General features: G+C 46.8%; 1 protein-coding gene across 7 annotated transcripts in view; it reads left to right on the top strand.

The window, feature by feature from the left end:
- MSRA (methionine sulfoxide reductase A) overlaps positions 1-16,841 on the top strand; it is a 409,106-nt gene that overhangs the window by 318,604 nt on the left and 73,661 nt on the right. The window lies entirely within an intron of this gene.

The raw sequence follows: 16,841 nt of genomic DNA, 5'->3' as shown, positions 1-16,841 counted from the left end.
ACCCAATACAGCTTCCTAGCTTGAAATAGGACCCATGTTGATTTTAGATAATTGATATCCATAGGAGATTAATTTGGGTATTAATTAATTACCTTTTATTTATTCCTCCATTATTAGTTTTGATCAAGTGACTCTTTGGGACTTCTGTTAGGGCAGAGGAAAAAAAACACATGTTTAGTTTTCAGCAGGGCATTCTTGCCATAATTAAGTTCTATGATTATAGTTATATAGCTTATATAATGTAGTTTTATAGAGAATACATATATAACTATGTAATAACTACAATAATAATAAAACAGCAGCAGCACTACCAACTGAGTACTTCATACATACCAATTATTATTTTAAGCATTTTACATCAATGAATTCATGTACTTAATCTTTCCATATTTATCTATATATATGATGTAATAGATTCAGATCCAAGTGTGTATGTGTTTCTGTATCTTTATATAAAAGTGCATGAATTCATGTTTCTGAAACCTGTGTCTGTAGTTTTGAAGTTTGTATGAATTTCTTCTCACTCAATTTGTATCATTGATAATATGCACACTAAAATAGTCAACAATTTTCAATGCCTGTGAAAGGCAGGATAATTAGCTTTTATACCGTAAAGATGTCAATGTTTTATTTTACATAGACCTTAAACTGTATTGTGGTTTCTGAGGGAAGCTCATAGTAGGGGAGGTCCTCAGAGCTTACCAGCTGACATTAGCAGCAGATCGGGAACCTGAAGAGTTGACCCTGGAGTTGACTTTCCTGCATTTTATATCTAGGGCAACCTTGAACACACTCCTGAAACAAGAGAAGCATTGAATCTGGGGAGAGTCATTTCTTACTCTAACAGATGAGTCTAGAACGCTGCGCCCAGTCTACTCCTAAGAGCAGGGGTGTATCGCACATCTCCTGCCCCTCCGTCTGAAATTCATTGTTTTCCTCTTTAAAGCTTGGCGTTTCTGGCCCTGGCTGTGCATTCTGGGACTTTGTTTTATCTGTGCCTGGCGGGACCCTGTGCACTAACTCCAGCAGTGACTTAGGTTACTAATTTAATAGTCTTCGCTAGTTTGCCCCCGGTGACCTCCTAGTAACAGCTTCTTCAGCAACTTCTTTCTGTGTGAAGTTTAGAGTGACAGTATTGCTTACCACAGAACAGCCATTTGAACATAAAATTAGCTGATTTTATCACAGGGACCAATTGTTGAGCTAATTAGATGTGTGGTACTGCTGAGGAGCCAGAAAGCAAAAGTCATTTTCCATCTAAACTGTGGTTTTCTGCAAAGTTGGCTGGGTCATGGAGTCCAGACTCCCCAGCAGCCACAGGAAAGGAGAGTGACGGGAGGATGGCCTACGATTCCATCAGCTTAGAGGCTCAGGAACGTCCTACAGGGGAGGATCCCATCCTAAGGGGTGCACCTTGAACTTCACATTGGGTGTGCTGTTCTTGAACGTACTGGATTCTGCTCACAGAACTTGACAGCTGCTTCAAGTCTTTGGTGAGCTGAGGACTTTGAATACAATATGGCGTGTTCTTCTTGCCTTGCAAGGAAAACTTTGTCATCTTTTCCTAACCTCATTTTAATTTTTTTACTCAAAGAGTTTTGGGGTAGAATTATTTGCTTATGGCATTAAATGGAAGAGATAATGACGTGTTACTGTTTTTGGTTATGCAGTGTGGACAGTTTATCTTCCAGGTGAACCTGTCATGACAAACATTTTCTAACATCCTGTACTGAATCGTGGCCTCTGGGAGCAGTGAATGACCCTTGCATTACAGAAATGCGACTCTTTCTCATTTAGAAACTAAGTAATTGGCTACTAATAGAGTATGTTTCTCAAAATCTGAAAGACAATCAGTAAATCTAAATACAGTTTTCCTGGCCTCATAATCTAGCTCCTTTTCAATTCCTCGAGCTTCATGAGCAGTAAGCATGACATTTTCTCAGGATATTTATTTTGCTAAAAAGAAGAAAAGCATAGTTATTCTTTGCATAGATTTTATAGCACATTAAGTTCTATTAAGAATAAAACTTGAGGCCAGTGCTGTGGCGTAGTGAGTTTTATTTATTTATTTGAAAGTCAGAGCTACACAGAGAGAGAAGGAGAGACAGAGAGACAGAAAGAGAGGTCTTCCATCAGCTGGTTCACTCCCCAGTTGGCTGCAACGGCCGGAGTTGCACCTGATCCGAAGTGGGGAGCCAGAAGCTTCTTCCGGGTCTCCCACATCAGTGCAGGGGCCCAAGGACTTGGGCCATCTTCTACTGCTTTCCCAGGCCATAGCAGAGAGCTGGATGGGAAGTGGAGCAGCTGGAACTCAAACTGGCGCCCATATGGGATGCCAGCACTGCAGGTGGCGGCTTTATCTTCTAGGCCACAGCACCAGCCCCAAAACAGAATTTTAAAATCTGTCTTTATCACTCTCTCTGAATTTGTTTTCCTTCCCTCCCTCCCTCCCATCCTCCTTTTCTCCTTTTCTTCCTGCCTCCCAATCATCTGTCCATTCATCCACTCACCTATACATCTATTAATATACCTAACCGCAAACCACCCATTTATCTACTCAGCCATTCACCCATCCATCCATCTTCCTACCCTCTATCTCCCATCCATGCATCCATCTGTGTCTGTATCTGTGCATCCTTCTATATCTTCAACATTTAGCTATAATCTTTAAATATTTGGCATATATTTACCTTACATTTCAATTATCTAGCAACTATTATCTATATGTTTGTGTGTACTCATACAATGTCATTTTAAATAAAAGTATCCAGAGCCAAAGATTAAAAAACAATATGTGAACATTGGGCTACGGTTAATTTTCTTTAAAATAAAGCTTCAACTTTGATTATTTAATTTTCTTTTTTAAAAAGATTGTATTTATTTATTTGAGAGGTAGAGATACAGACAGTGAGAGGGAGAGACAGAGAGGAAGGTTTTCCATCTGCTGGTTCACTCCCCAGATGGCCACAACAGCCGGAGTTGCACTGATCTGAAGCCAGGAGCCAGGAGTTTCCTCTGCGTCTCCCAGGTGGTTGCAGGGGCCCAAGCACTTGGGCCATCCTCCACTGCCTTCCCAGGCCACAGCAGAGAGCTGGATTGGAAGAGGAGTAGCCAAGACTAGAACCGGTGCCCATATGGGATGCCAGCACCGCAGGCGGAGGATTAACCCGCTGCGCCATGGCCCCAGATTATTTAATTTTCTTTTCACTTAGATTGCAGTCAGATATTCAATGACTACATGCTCTTCAATGAAGCACTGGTAAGTTATAGTTTGGCCCCTGTCAATTAAGTTTTTGCTTTTTTTTTCTGGAATAGTTTAAATGTTCCATGCCAGTGACATTCAGATTTTTTGGTCTGGAACTACCCTTTGGATTTCCCATCCCCAAATTCAACTTCCTATTTGCTATTTCCACTTACTTATCAACGTAACATTCCCTACACCGAAAGCTTAATGCATGGAGTCACCCCAGCCTCTGCTCCGGGTACAAGCCTCTGGCTTCCTTTTCCCACCCCGCCCACTGACAGCCTTCCCTAGCCGTTCCCTTGTAATTCACCTACAGACTCTCAGGAGTCACCCCAAATCATCCCTTTCCCTCACCTCTCACCTCCAGCTATTCAAATTCACCCAGATTCTACCTGGAAAATAGATCTTCAATGTGCCTGCTTCTCTTGCACTGCCGTAATTCAGGCCACCATTTTCTGCCCGTGGACCACCCAAATTCTTACTGCCCCATTACTGCAACAGCTGGGTGATCTTTATCAGTATAATTCAGATCATGCCCCTTCCCTGTGTCAACTCTACATGGCTTCCCTATTATATTTGGAAGAAAATGCAAACTCCTTGGGGTGATCTGCCAGGTCCCATACAATCCTTTTGCCGCCTTCTAGGAGATAGCTGTAACTTCCAATCAGAGTACCTAATTACAAGGGATATTTAGATATAACATGGAATTATTTCCCAAAGTTCAGAACCTTTGACTAAAGCTCACGAATTTGTAGAAACCTGGGGATGAGAGCTACAGGCACTCAAAGAATGTTCAGCAGACATCTAAAAAGATAATTCTAGAAGTTGACACCTGGCACAGTGGTTAAAATGCCACTTGGGACTCCTGCATCTCATATTGAAGTGCCTGAGTTCAGGTCTTAACTCCTTTCCCAGTTCCACCTTCCTGCTAATATGCACCCTGGGCCCAGCAGCTGATGGCTTAAGTACTCAAGTCCCTGCCAGTCATGTGGGACACCTGGGTTAGGGTTAGGGTTCCCGTCACCTGACTTCAGCCTTTTTCAGCCACAGCTGTTGTGGCGCTCTCTCTCACTCGCTCGCTCTCCCTCCCTCCCTCCTTCCCTCCCCCTCCCTCTCTCCTTCTGTCTTTTTTCTCCCTCTCTCTTTTTCAAATGAATATACAAATTTGAAAAATTTAAAGATTACTTGCTTACTTATATGTCTTTGTATTCTGAAGTTAATTCCTGCTTTGGGTCCACTGTTGCCACAAAGAGGCCAAATTCAGAGGTTGTGGAAATGGCTGCCAGGAGGAATGAGCTGCTTCATTAACCGTAGTGTGCTTGACCCCAAAGAAAATCCTCTTGACACAAGAAATTGCTAAATATTGCAGTCATGCAATAGTATTTAGTAAGACTAGGTCAGCGATTGGTGCATTGCACTGTCTTCCTTTCCCTGATGCCTGTATCTCTGACTTTTCATCCCTGTATGAGTTTCCCATGGTTGCTGTAACAGACCACCACAAACCTGGGGACAGGAATGTATTCTCGCTCAGTCTGGAGGCCAGGTGTCCAACATCAGTTGCATTGGGTCAAAATTAAGGTGCCGGCTGAGCTGTGTTCCCTCCAGGGGCTCTAGGGAAGAATCTTTTCCTTGCCTCTTGTGGTTTCTGGTGGCTGCTGATATTCAGTGACCACATCACTCCAGTGTTTGCCTCCGTGGTCACAGTGCTTCCTCCTCGTGCTTGTGTCTGATCTGTCCACCTGTCTCTTAGAAGGGCACTTGAGATCACATGTAGAACCCTCCCAGATATTCCAGGACAATCTCCCCATCGCAAGACTGTAATCTAATCACATCTGTGAAATCGTGAGAGCCACAGGTTTCAAGGATTAGGACATGGATGCTTTGTGGGACCACTTTTTTTTTTTTTACAGGTTTCAAGGATTAGGACATGGATGCTTTGTGGGACCACTTTTTTTTTTTTTTTTTTGTTTTTTGTTTTTTGTGACAGGCAGAGTTAGACAGTGAGAGAGAGAGACAGAGAGAAAGGTCTTCCTTTTCCGTTGGTTCACCCCCCGAATGGCTGCTATGGCTGGTGCACTGCGCCGATCCGAAGCCAGGAGCTTCCTCCTGGTCTCCCATGCAGGTGCAGGGCCCAAGCACCTGGGCCATCCTCCACTGCCTTCCCGGGCTACAGCAGAGAGCTGGACTGGAAGAGGAGCAACCGGTACAGAACCCAGTGCTTGTGGGACCACTTTCAGACTGCCTGGTTTCCAGCCTGCTGTGATCACATGTCCACACCACCATGGAGGATGGAAATCAGGGCCTCCTCTCCTCTGGACTGCTCATGGCAGGCGAGCCATGTTCACCAAGTGGGGACCCATCTGGGTTGCTCTAAATCCCAGGGCCATACACAGAACACTCTGATTCCCTGGAGAGGATGAACTTTATTTTCTGTCACCTGGGATCTTTATCTGGTTATGAAAGGCAGTGTGGAAACTTGCATAAGTTATTTCTTTTTCAAACATTCTGCCTTTGAAACAAACTCAACTTTACCCCCAAATCATCTTCTAAGGTGAAGTAGCATACCAAAAATAAAAGTAGGAAAAAAATTCCAAGACCTGGAAGGACATTTGGGAGAAGAGAGGGGTATGTGTATTTGTGTGTGGGTGTGTGTATGTGAGAGAAGGAGAGAGAGAGATCAGAATAACACTTTAGTGGTTGGCGAAAGTGTTCTAGTACTCAGAGTGCTGTCTTTGAGCCCCGACTCAATTTCTTTGACCCTAATTTTTATTTATTTATTTTCAAAGATTTATTAATTATTTGAAAGGCAGAGTTAGAACTTCCATTCCCTGGTTCACTCCCTAAATGGCTGGAACACCCAGGGCTGGGGGCGTTGAAGCCAGGGACATGGAATGCCGTCCATGTCCTCCACATGGGTGACAGGGGCCCAAGTACTTGGGCCATCCCCTGATGCCTTCCAAGGTACACTAGCAGGCTAGATTGGAAGTGGAGCAGCTGGGACTTCAACTGGTGCTCACGTGGGATGCTGGCATCAGAGGCAGCAGCATAACCCACTGCACCACAATGCCAGCCTCTGGTTACATTATCTAGGTGTGGATAGCAATGTTTCTCCATAGGTTTGCTGTTAGAATTAAATGAGATACATTTATATGTGCAAGGGTGTTTCAGTGTGTAGAAAAAGATCATACGCATTTCCATGGACTCTTTGGAGTACGCTCGTGTGGACTAGCATGCAGTAGTAACTGAGCAAACCATAATGAGTGCTGAGCCCCTTCAGTTTTCTGATCCAGAAAACAGCTTGACCGAGCAGGACGGATGACACTCAGTGAGTAGCTGGTCATGCTGTAACCATCCTAACGTAACCGGACTGGTAACCCTCCACCAGCGGCTACAGGCAGAGCCTTTGTGTTTATTTTAAGCATCTACAGGCTGAAAATGTCCTCTCCTTACCTGACCCCCTCCTCAGCAAATGAATAAATTAATTACCCTATCAAATATTAATTATGTACTGCTTAGTTGCCAGGCTGGCATCATAATCATTTTAAACAAAGCTGTCTGAAGAAGGATCTTGTGAAGTCCGTGGCGACCAACTGTCCCGCGTGCAGTCATGAGAGCTCACGTGTCCACCAGGATCTTGCCTGCAGAGCGTTTCCTACAGGCTCTCCTGCCCTCCTCTGCAGGGAGCTCCCTCTCTGGGCGCTCCCTTGTGCCTTTGTGTCCCTGGTACCTGGTGCTGCACTTGGCACCTAGCGGATTGTCTACGAGTCTTTATTGAGCTGAACTGGTGAGATGGAGCAGACAAAGAGGCCCACTTTGTTGTTCCTTGCTTGGGACGGGGTAATTGTGTCCTCCCCAAAATGAGGATGTGGGGACCTTTACTCTCAGTGTGGTGGGGGCCTTCGGGAGGTAATGAGGGTGAAGTCATGAGGGCAGAGTCTGCATGGTGGGATTAATGTCCAGATCAGAAGAGACCCTGGAGAGCCACCACCTTCTCACTCCCCCTCCCACTTCCTCTCTTTCCAACACTCTCCCTTTCCCTTTCTCCCTCTCCCTCCCTGCTTTCCTTCCTCCCTCCCCTGCCCCCACAGACATACAAGGTGCACAAAGAAGTCACATGAGCATTTAACCACCTACAAGCCAGGGGAAGAGGCCCTGGGATGAAACCTACCTCGCCAGCACTTTGCTCTTGGCCTCCCCAGCTCCCAGAACTGTGATAAATAGATGCTTGCTATCAAAGCTGCCTGGCTTGTGGCGTTTGCTGCAGCAGCCCGAGCACACTAAGGGGGCCTTGCTTTGTGTGCCCAGCTTCATCATAGCCTTGGATGAGAACACCTGGCTGGGGCCCTGGTTCTGCCTTCACCAGCCGTGACCTTGGCCAGATCTCTGCAGCTCTCGTTCCTCGTTTATAAAATGGGGAAAGGGGAAACTTTCCATGCATCTTAGCAGTTCTCAGTGCTTCCTCCCCTGTTGTGCCAGATGACCTTCCTGTCCACACAGGAGGATAGTGGAGGAGCTGTTCTCCTGCCTGACCTGCGGGGAAGCCCCTGTGCACAGAGGTTCATTCACATTCCCTGATAGCACACTCAGAGAGGACTGGTCACTTGCCTCTGAATTCCACACGCCTTTCATCCATGCTGTGTGCAGGTATGTGGTTCTGTGCCGAGCATTTTAAGAATGTCAGAGTTTAATGGGGTGACTCCAGGGAGAGGGCTGCCTACAACGACTTCATCCTGCTTTTCCAGAGGTCCTCAAATTTCCCACCATCACCATCACTAAAATATAGGCTCAGGAGGTCTTCCTTTCTGTCGTGAATTGAGAAAATGCCAGGGTCGTTTCTTTGTTCCCAGGGAAATGGGTAGGCTGCATACTAGAAAGATCCCTTCCCAATCTGTCGTAATCTCTATGTTGCGATATTTAAAGCCAGCAAGACTGCCATCTCACCAATGCTGAAGACTCATTTATTGGCTTTGGAAGACCCTGAGTAGACATGGGTAAATGTCAATTGATATTTTATGGCTTGAGTATTAGATAATTCTTCTTCATCTGTTTTTTTTTAATTTATTTGGGCTATTGTTTGAAGCATGAAGTGATGATTTAAAATGCTCATGGAGAGTCCCTGAATAATTCATTCACTTACCTTAGTCGAAGGGAAAAAAACCTCTTTGTATGGCCAGCAATAAAGATAGAATTCCTCTTAGACCTCTCTTGTAGCTTGGAGGTTATAATTAAGGGTATTATTATGAACTCTAAATAAGAACTTGTGAAATAAACATTTTTAAAATGCCCATTTCTGGGAGGCAGGCCTGTATATTTCTCTGTGTGCAGCCATATAGACAGTTAGAGCTTTAGCCCTAATGGTTTAGTTGCATCTGGTGATTATTTTCATTTCCACTTATTACTGTGTGTTAGGCTCCCTGTGTATGAGTACAGATTGCCCTTTCTTGCACTGTATTTAGAAATCTCTGCATTACCCCTGGGCATTTGTTCATTAATAGGGGGTGGGGAAAGGAAAAGCTTGTAATAATGGGCTTTACATATTAAACTGTGTGCATCCACATCCTGGCCCAAATAAAACAATCTGGTTTGTGTTACTGCCCTCTGGTGGTTGCAGGCCTTTGCTGCAGTGTCAGGAAAGAGCCTCTCCCAGGTGGAGTTGAGCCTGCAGTGGCAGCTTCTGGAAGCAATGCAGACATGGGCCTTGCTGGGCAATCAGTCTTTTATTCACATTCACTGCTTTCCATTCAAGTGCATCACAAGCACCCTAGGATTCCACTAACTGGCCAGATTGATGATGGAGGAAAGCATTCCTGTGAGGACCAAGGAGACATGCCCGTTGCAGTGGAGGTGCACACACTCAGAGCACCCCCACCCCTCCGCAACCCCCGCCGGCTGACACAGGGCAACCTTCCAATGGATCAATTCCTATTCCCCACGGGCCACACTCCTGCTCATCTTTCAGGGGCAGCATGGGACAGTCCAGCAGCTCCCAAATGTGACATACGGACCCCTTGTGGCATGCAAGATGATTCTAGGGTGCATCCAGATGAATGGCTTACATTTCAATTGTTAGGTGTTTAATTTAATATGCATCAGGAAAGCTGCAGCGAGTGTTTGAAGCTCAGGATTTCCTGCATGTTAGAGCTCAGGTAAAGCCCAGGAAACAGTATACACACACTTGCCTTCGTTACAGGGATGCACCTTTTGCTAGTCTGTAAGCAGAGCCGAACCCCCATTGAGGTGCATGGATCACTAGGGCCAACATATCTCAGTACTTCCTTCTTGTGTGACCTTGGCTGTTAACCTCTCTAAGCCTGTATTTTGTCGGACAGGACAATAATGGCTTAACTCTCAGGGGGTATACGGATTATACGATAGGGTATATGTATAAAGTGCCTCCCTGAGAACAGGTCCTCAGTCAATGCCAGGTTCCTTCCATTCATTGCCCCACGCCCCAGGACACTTCGCAGAGCCCACCTCTCTTCATGTTCTTTCACACTTAGCACGCAACACTGGTCTCATCTAATACGAGTTTCCACGTTTCTCTTCCCTCTTTCTAAAACATTTCTATTTATATATTTTCATTTTATTTGAAAGGGACGGAGACAGGCATGGAGATCTTCATCCTCTGGTTCACTCCCCAAATGTCTGTAGCAGCCAGAGTTGGGCCAGGCCAAAAGCAGGAGCCAGGAACTCAGCGCAGATTTCCCACAATGGGTGGCAGAGATCTAAATCCTCAAGCCATCATCTGCAGCCTCCCAGGGTGCTAATGGAAGCTCACATCAGACGTGGAGGCAGGACTCAAACACAGGCCCACCAGTATGTGGGCAGGCATCCCAAGCAGCTTCCTAACCACCGCCCCCAGAGCCTGCCCCTCTTCCCCCTCTGATGATGAGTGGGACCTCCCGTTGATTTGCATGTTTTGCAACACTCCGTGTGAAACTGCACCACCCAGCTCCTCTGTGAATGTTTCTTGGGTGAATTCAACCCAATTGCACAATAACCATAAGCAACATTTTCTCATCCTCTGGCACATTTGAAGTAGGCAGGCATACAGGCTAAAATTGATTAGATTTGTGAACTGGAAGAGCACGCCTTCCCCACGCCCCTGTGTGACTTCTTGCCCTACCTGATACCTTCACCACGCCCCTGTGTGGCCTCATCCCCCTACCTGGCCACACCTGGGTGCCCACCAGCCAATCAGGTTAATTAACCACACCCCTTTGGAAGTGGGTTAAAATCCAGACATGGTGTGGACCCTGACCTCTTGCCAGGAGGGGTCTTGCTGTAGCCCTGCACCCCCAGGGCGCATGGCCTTCGGGCCAAGCACCCTAAACTTCCAGGCCTAGATGCTCCTTCATGTGGCTGGTTCCTGGTGCTCGGTATGAACCCATATTTACCTCACTCTCGGCCTCTGCATTGCTGCCGGCGATAAGCGGTGGATAGCGGCTCGAGGCGCTTGCTGCACGTGGCTCTGGCCTGCTCTCTGAGTGGTGTGGATGCTACCCTAGTTTCCAGAATTTCCCCTCTCTCCATCCTGAATGAAAGCTTTCACTTTCCTAGGTACCTTTCGCACTAAATAAAAGCCTGAAACGTACCATGCTGCCTCGTTTATCTGTGCCGGTATTTAGAATTCTTCTCTAAATATTAGGCAAGAACCCTCTTGGGCTTACTAATATTGGGGATTTATTAATAAGCTCATGGTGAAATCGTATGGCACCCCCAATTCTGGTAGCACATGTGGCACCCCAGATAGCACTTCTGGGGAATGTTAAAGGGCCACATTTCAGTGTAGATTTTAGGGGGTCGTGTCCGAGTTCACATTAATGCATTTCGTCTGTTGGATTAGGACAAGACCTATCCATTTGTCCTCTTACCTCATCCTTTGGTCTGATACCAGGAACTGGGTTAGGTTCCCGCCCATTGGTTGCAAGCGGGGAAGAAGAAGGCTGCAGTGCCCAGTGCCTACTGCCATTAACATCACCAATTCGTTTACTCATACATAGGCCCATTATGTATACATGTGAGTGAATACACAGACGTGTATTCATTAATTTCAACGGAAGAGAAGCTGAGGGCAGTGGAAACATTTTCAATCCAGTCTCTCTGCCGGGAAAGGATCTATTTTGGGGACAACAAAAGGGCCTTTGTTGTGCAAGCAGGTAGATTTATGAGCCTCGCCCTGGTGTAGTCTATATAAAGCTGCCTGGCCTTCGGGATGACAACATCAAACACAGCACCAAGGGGGGGAGGGGAGCGGGCCGTGTTTCCTGCCGGGGCTCCGGTCTCCCCGCGTGATTCCGTGTTTCTCGGACTCACCCAAGCAGAGCTTCCCGGCCCGTTCGTAACCGGCCGCAGATCGCCCGCTTGCATCTCTGCCGCCGAGGCGCTGTTCATTTATGGCTCCCAGAGATCAGAGCTTTCATGTTTGCCACGGAAGCCGGAGAGCCTCCAGCACCTCGGGAGCGGAGATGAAAGGCCGTTTGTGTCTGTGCATGTGTGTTTAGAGCTTAAAGGACAGGGGAAAGAAAGAAAATAGATGTTGCCGCTCTGCACTTACTTCAAAACGTGACTCACTCCCTCTGGTGGGACCATTTAACTCGGAAGGCGCCACCCCTCTCCCCCTGCACCTCCCGCCGCGCCCCTACCCCACCACCACATTCATCCCTGCCCATGTGACATCTGTTCTGGGCACCGCGAGCCGTCTTCCCGTTGCCATGGCAGCCGGCGGAGCGAGCGCGCCCATTGGCTGCGAGCGGAGGAGGAAGAAAAGGCCCGCAGTGTCAGGGGTCGCGTGCCTAGCGCCCGCCGGCCACTGTGCGGTCAGCTGCGGCTCGGCCACAGTCACCTAGCGCCGGCGCCTCGGGCCCGCCCCCCGCAGCTGTGCGCGGAATGGGGCTGAGGTCGGTGTCCTTAGCTTCTGCCTCAAGCGGGGAGCGCGTGAAGGACAAAGCCAAGCGTGAGAGGAGAAATGGACCGCCTTTCCCTCCACCTTGACCTCCTCAGAGCGCTGTCTTTTGTGCTTCTACTCGAGCCTTTCAAGTGGTGAGAGGGCCTGTGCCTGGGTCAGGCTGTCAGATCCGTTCACCTGGACGTTACCCTGTGGGTCTGAAGCCCGCAGAGGGCAGCGTTCCCCTGCGGCACCCACCCAAAATCATTTTCCTCCTATCAGAGTCGCCTCTGAATTTATCCAGGCGATTGCAATCCCTGTTGTGGCACTTTACTGCTGTCCTGACCTCCCCCCACCCCCCAGCCTGCCGTCCCTACAGTAAGGGCACCACTTAGGGCTGCGCCGGGGCTGGTGGTGACCTGGGCTGACCCTGAGCATCCATCAGCAGAGCTGGGGGCGAGAAAGAACTTCACAAACATCCTCTCATCCTCTCCCCACATCAGCCCATAGTCCTGTCTTGGGCGGGGGGGGGGAGGACCGCAGCCAGTAGCTCCTGAGGTCAGGGGACTTAGATGTGGGAGAGCCGAGATGCACAGCCCCTCCCCTGCTTCCACACCTTGGCATGCTCATCCCATCCTGCCACAGGGCCACATGGGTGCCTCCTGCACTTTTCACGCCCTCAGATCCCCCTGAAGAATACCACCCCCACCCCCATTCTCCTCATTCTTTGTGTTACCTGTTTTACATTTTATAAGAATCATTAGCGTTTAATTTGTCAAGATCAGAGACTAATGGTTGGGAAATTTTTGTGGTTCCTTCTGGTGGCAAAAACACATTTACAAATGCAAAGCCTTTTTTACAAAACAGCAAGAGTTAGTAAGAAGGATAAATAGTGGGAGCACAAAGGGACCTGATACTGGGAGTAGCAGTATACCAGAGACACTTGGTTGACATAGTCACTGATAGGTGTTTTGTTTTTACATATATTTGCACAGGGCGGGATGGCAGGGGAGGCCTTGGGATTTCAGTAATTCGTGGAGTTTAACACCCAAGCATTTGTGATAAGGAAATATCTGTTTTTAGTACCTTTTTTTTTTTTTTTACTTCTCATTGCTGTTTAGCTTATGAAATCTTAAGTGTATCATTGCTGTGTGGTTACTTTTTTTCCCTTTTGCATTGCAGACCAAATTCAATGCCTAGTATTAATGCAAGTCAGGTGAAAGAGATAACATTGGGCAAACTGCAGAAGTTGGGTGATTGTTTAAGTGGATAGCCCTTACTGGGATTCAGCCCTTTGTTATCCTCTAGCCTTTTGTTGCGGGTTCCTTAATTGTACCTCGTGTGATAAAGTACAGACCTGTGTTTATTCATACATTCAGCATGAGTAACTTACCACTGTGTGTGTGTGTGTGTGTGTGTGTGTGTGTGTGTGTGTCTGCTTAAAATCAGTGAGTTCCCTTACCAGGCTCAAGTAACTGAAGGTCCTTATAAGTAGTTTATTGTCTAGACTCTAGATATGCAGCAAACACAATGTGGAACAAAATGGGAATTAAAGATAGGCTTAGAAATTCTAGTTCTTTCTCTGGTAGCAGGGCTATGTCATGACTAGCTGCAAGAACACCGTTCACAAGGTGTAGCCAAGAAAACAAGGCACAGACCACCAAAAAGAAGACCAGTTAATCCATGCTAGTGCCTGCTGTACACAGTACAGGTGTCACAGTTCAAGTCACCTGTATTCAAAGGTGAGCTTTCCAGCCATTGTATGAGGTGCGTACTCTGTCAAAAATGGGATCAATGCTGTTTGTGAGCTGTAGAATCCTAGGTCACATTTCACATGCATCCAAAAAGACTGCTCTCAGCCTCAGAGAGTGAGATGAAGTCCAGTGTATGATGAGCCATGTCCAAGTAGATCCCTTCTGTACCTGGAAGCTGGTTAATTTTTCTGGCTATGATGTTGAACAGTGTTACATTTTCCTTGATGGTGTCATCTGGTTCATGATTTTCCAACCCCTTCTCCTCGGTCTTCCTCAGCCACCGTGGGCTCACTACAGGTCCCCCCGCCCCACTCAACATGCTCAGGTAGAGCCGTCTTCAGGAAAATGTTATTAAATCATTGTTAGGATTCATCAAGGAGAGCTTCTTGCTGCTAAGTCAGTTTGTAAAGTGGCCCTCTTGTTCTTTGAGAAGACGGCAGGGCTTGGTTTTTCTGATGCAAGACTACTAAGACTTGGAAGTGAAGTAAATTAGGTGACCCAGCAAAGCAGGAGGTAGGCAGACGATGAGGGGCAGTCACCGGGCAATAGGAGAGAAGAGCGCCCTTCAGCAGGAGCCAAGGGCATATAGGGTGTGTGAGGCATCTGGCAGCATGAACAAGGCGTGACCGCTGCACGCGCACTGCGGGTGAAGGCAGGAACCGAGGAAAGGAGGCCTGCAGAAAGAAACACCAGCAGGAGACAGAAGGTGGGCAAGGATGATTGTGTTTGGTTAGGAAAAAAAAAAAAGACCTAAGTATTTTAGTATCCAGAAGACAGTGGAAAAACGTCACACAAAAACTGGGATGTTGCCTGTGTCCTGAGAGCTTGTGGCACCCCTGAGTGGACTTCTGTGGTGTTTCGGTGACTCACACAACATGTTTTTATAATTTTCTAATCCACACATTCAAGCTAGTCACCCTGGCCCTGTGTGTTCATAGTGCCACTGTTGCCAGGATCAGGGAGACTGCCGGTGTACAGAGCACTGTAATCTGGACAATGCTCTACAGATGTAAAGCTTCAGCATGGTTGGGGTTGTAGGGAGCGAATAATGGGTGAATTATCAGTCCTGCTAAAGTGCATTTTCTAATTAATTAAAGAAAGAACATTTTATTCTTTTTTATTTCCCTATTCATTGGAGTCATACTTTGTTCTTTTTTAATGCATTAGTTTATTTTTATTTATTTGAGAGACAGAGAAAGAGAACTCCCATCTGCTGGTTCACTCTGCAAAACGCCTACAATAGCCAGGAATGGGTCAGGTCAAAGCCAGGAGCTAGGAACTGAATGCACATCTCCCACACAGGTGTCAGAGACCCAAATGTTTAAGTCATCGCCTTCTGCCTCCCAGGGTGCACATTAGCAGGAAGCTGAAATTGAGAGAAGAGCCAAGATTCAAACCCAGGCACTCCAATATGGGAAGTGGGGTCTTAACCTCTAGCCAAGTGCCCACCCTACACTTTGTTCTTATGAAGTGAAGTGATTCGATTGCAGAGATGAAGCTGAGGTGGGCTGGTAAATGAAACTATAGCTGATCTCCTTGATGTCACCAACAGTTGCCAGAGTGGCCTGTGCTTCCCTCAACCCCTCAGCTTTACGGTGAAAACCAGCATAACCCAGGGACATTTGCCAAGGGACAGCAGCATTTGCGTGTTAATTCTTCCATACCTGTCCCTTTCTTTGAGTGTAGAGACTGGCCCTTTCTGTAACTTTGTAAATAGCTTTTCTGCAGAAAGCAGCTTACCCTTGAAATTAGGTTGAGTTTGTATCATGAATTATCATAATTTATGACTCAGGCCCTCTGTAGGCTCTTTGTGAATTGGATCCCTTTAGAAGTCAGCAAGTTCAACACAGAATGAATTCAGAGCCTCCCCTGTTCCTGGTGATCAGGTCTTTTGTTTGTTTTTCTCCTATGAAGCAATGGGAGTCTCACTGCAGGTTGTTTGACAACTTAAGACAAGGAATACTGGGAATTTTAGGGTCTGCTCCCTTGTAGTCTTGGGCCTTATTACACCTAGGCCTCAGCCGTTCCTCTCCTTCCAGTTCATGTGGATCCCATGCTGACTGGTTTGTATGCTACCACAGTTAGAGCAGCTGTCAGCACTGCCATAACCTACCCTGTGTGGTGTGAGAATGAGAATGTGAGTGGCCATTAGTGCTGTCTCAGCGTGAGAAAGAGACAAGAAGGGGAGCATGGGGCTGCAAGAGACCCAGATACCACCTCTGCCCATTCCTAGAAGAGCCCTGTGCAGTTCTTTTTTTTTTTTTTTTTTAAGATTTATTTATTTTACCTAAAAGGTGGAGTTACAGAGAGAGAGAGAGATATCTTCCACTGACTGGTTCACTCCCTAAATGGCCATGACAGCCAAAGCCAGGAGCTTCTTCCAGATTACAGAAGCCTAAGGACATGGGCCATCTTCACTGCTTTTCCAGGCACGTTAGCAGGGAGCGCGATCAGAAGTGGAGCAGCCAGGACTTGAACCAGTGCCCATCTAGGATGCCAGGGCTGCAGGTGATGGCTTAACACACTATGCCACAGCGCCAGTGCCCTGCGTGGTTCTTAATTCTCCTGAGCCAACCCCAAGATGTCTGGTCATTTCCAGGTTATTACTATGAGCTGGTTGAGCTAGATTTTGGTCATCAAAAAGCATTTATATCCCAATTCCATTTAGTGTGCAAGCCATCAAATTGAGAATTATTGCATCTGCGTTAAAGAATTGTAAGGATGGCAAATTTCAGTTCATAAGGTATTTACCAAGTACCTGCATGGTATGGGCAAATGGATGCCACAGAAACCTGTATGCAGAATCAAAATCTACAAATGCTTATGCATGAACACTGGAGCTTAGAAGAATACTTGGTCTCTACTTATCTTCAGATAAAGAGCAATTCTCATTAGATAACAGAAGTCTTACTTGTTTGAGAAAAAGAAATGGTCCTAAAAAGAGAGGCAACAAGTA

Source organism: Oryctolagus cuniculus, chromosome 2 (assembly GCF_051225735.1).
Source record: "Oryctolagus cuniculus isolate XC-2025 breed Fujian yellow rabbit chromosome 2, ASM5122573v1, whole genome shotgun sequence".
NCBI classification, from domain to species: Eukaryota; Metazoa; Chordata; class Mammalia; order Lagomorpha; family Leporidae; genus Oryctolagus; species Oryctolagus cuniculus.
Note: the sequence above shows the minus strand (reverse complement) of the source record. Positions and strands in the feature narration are given on the sequence as shown.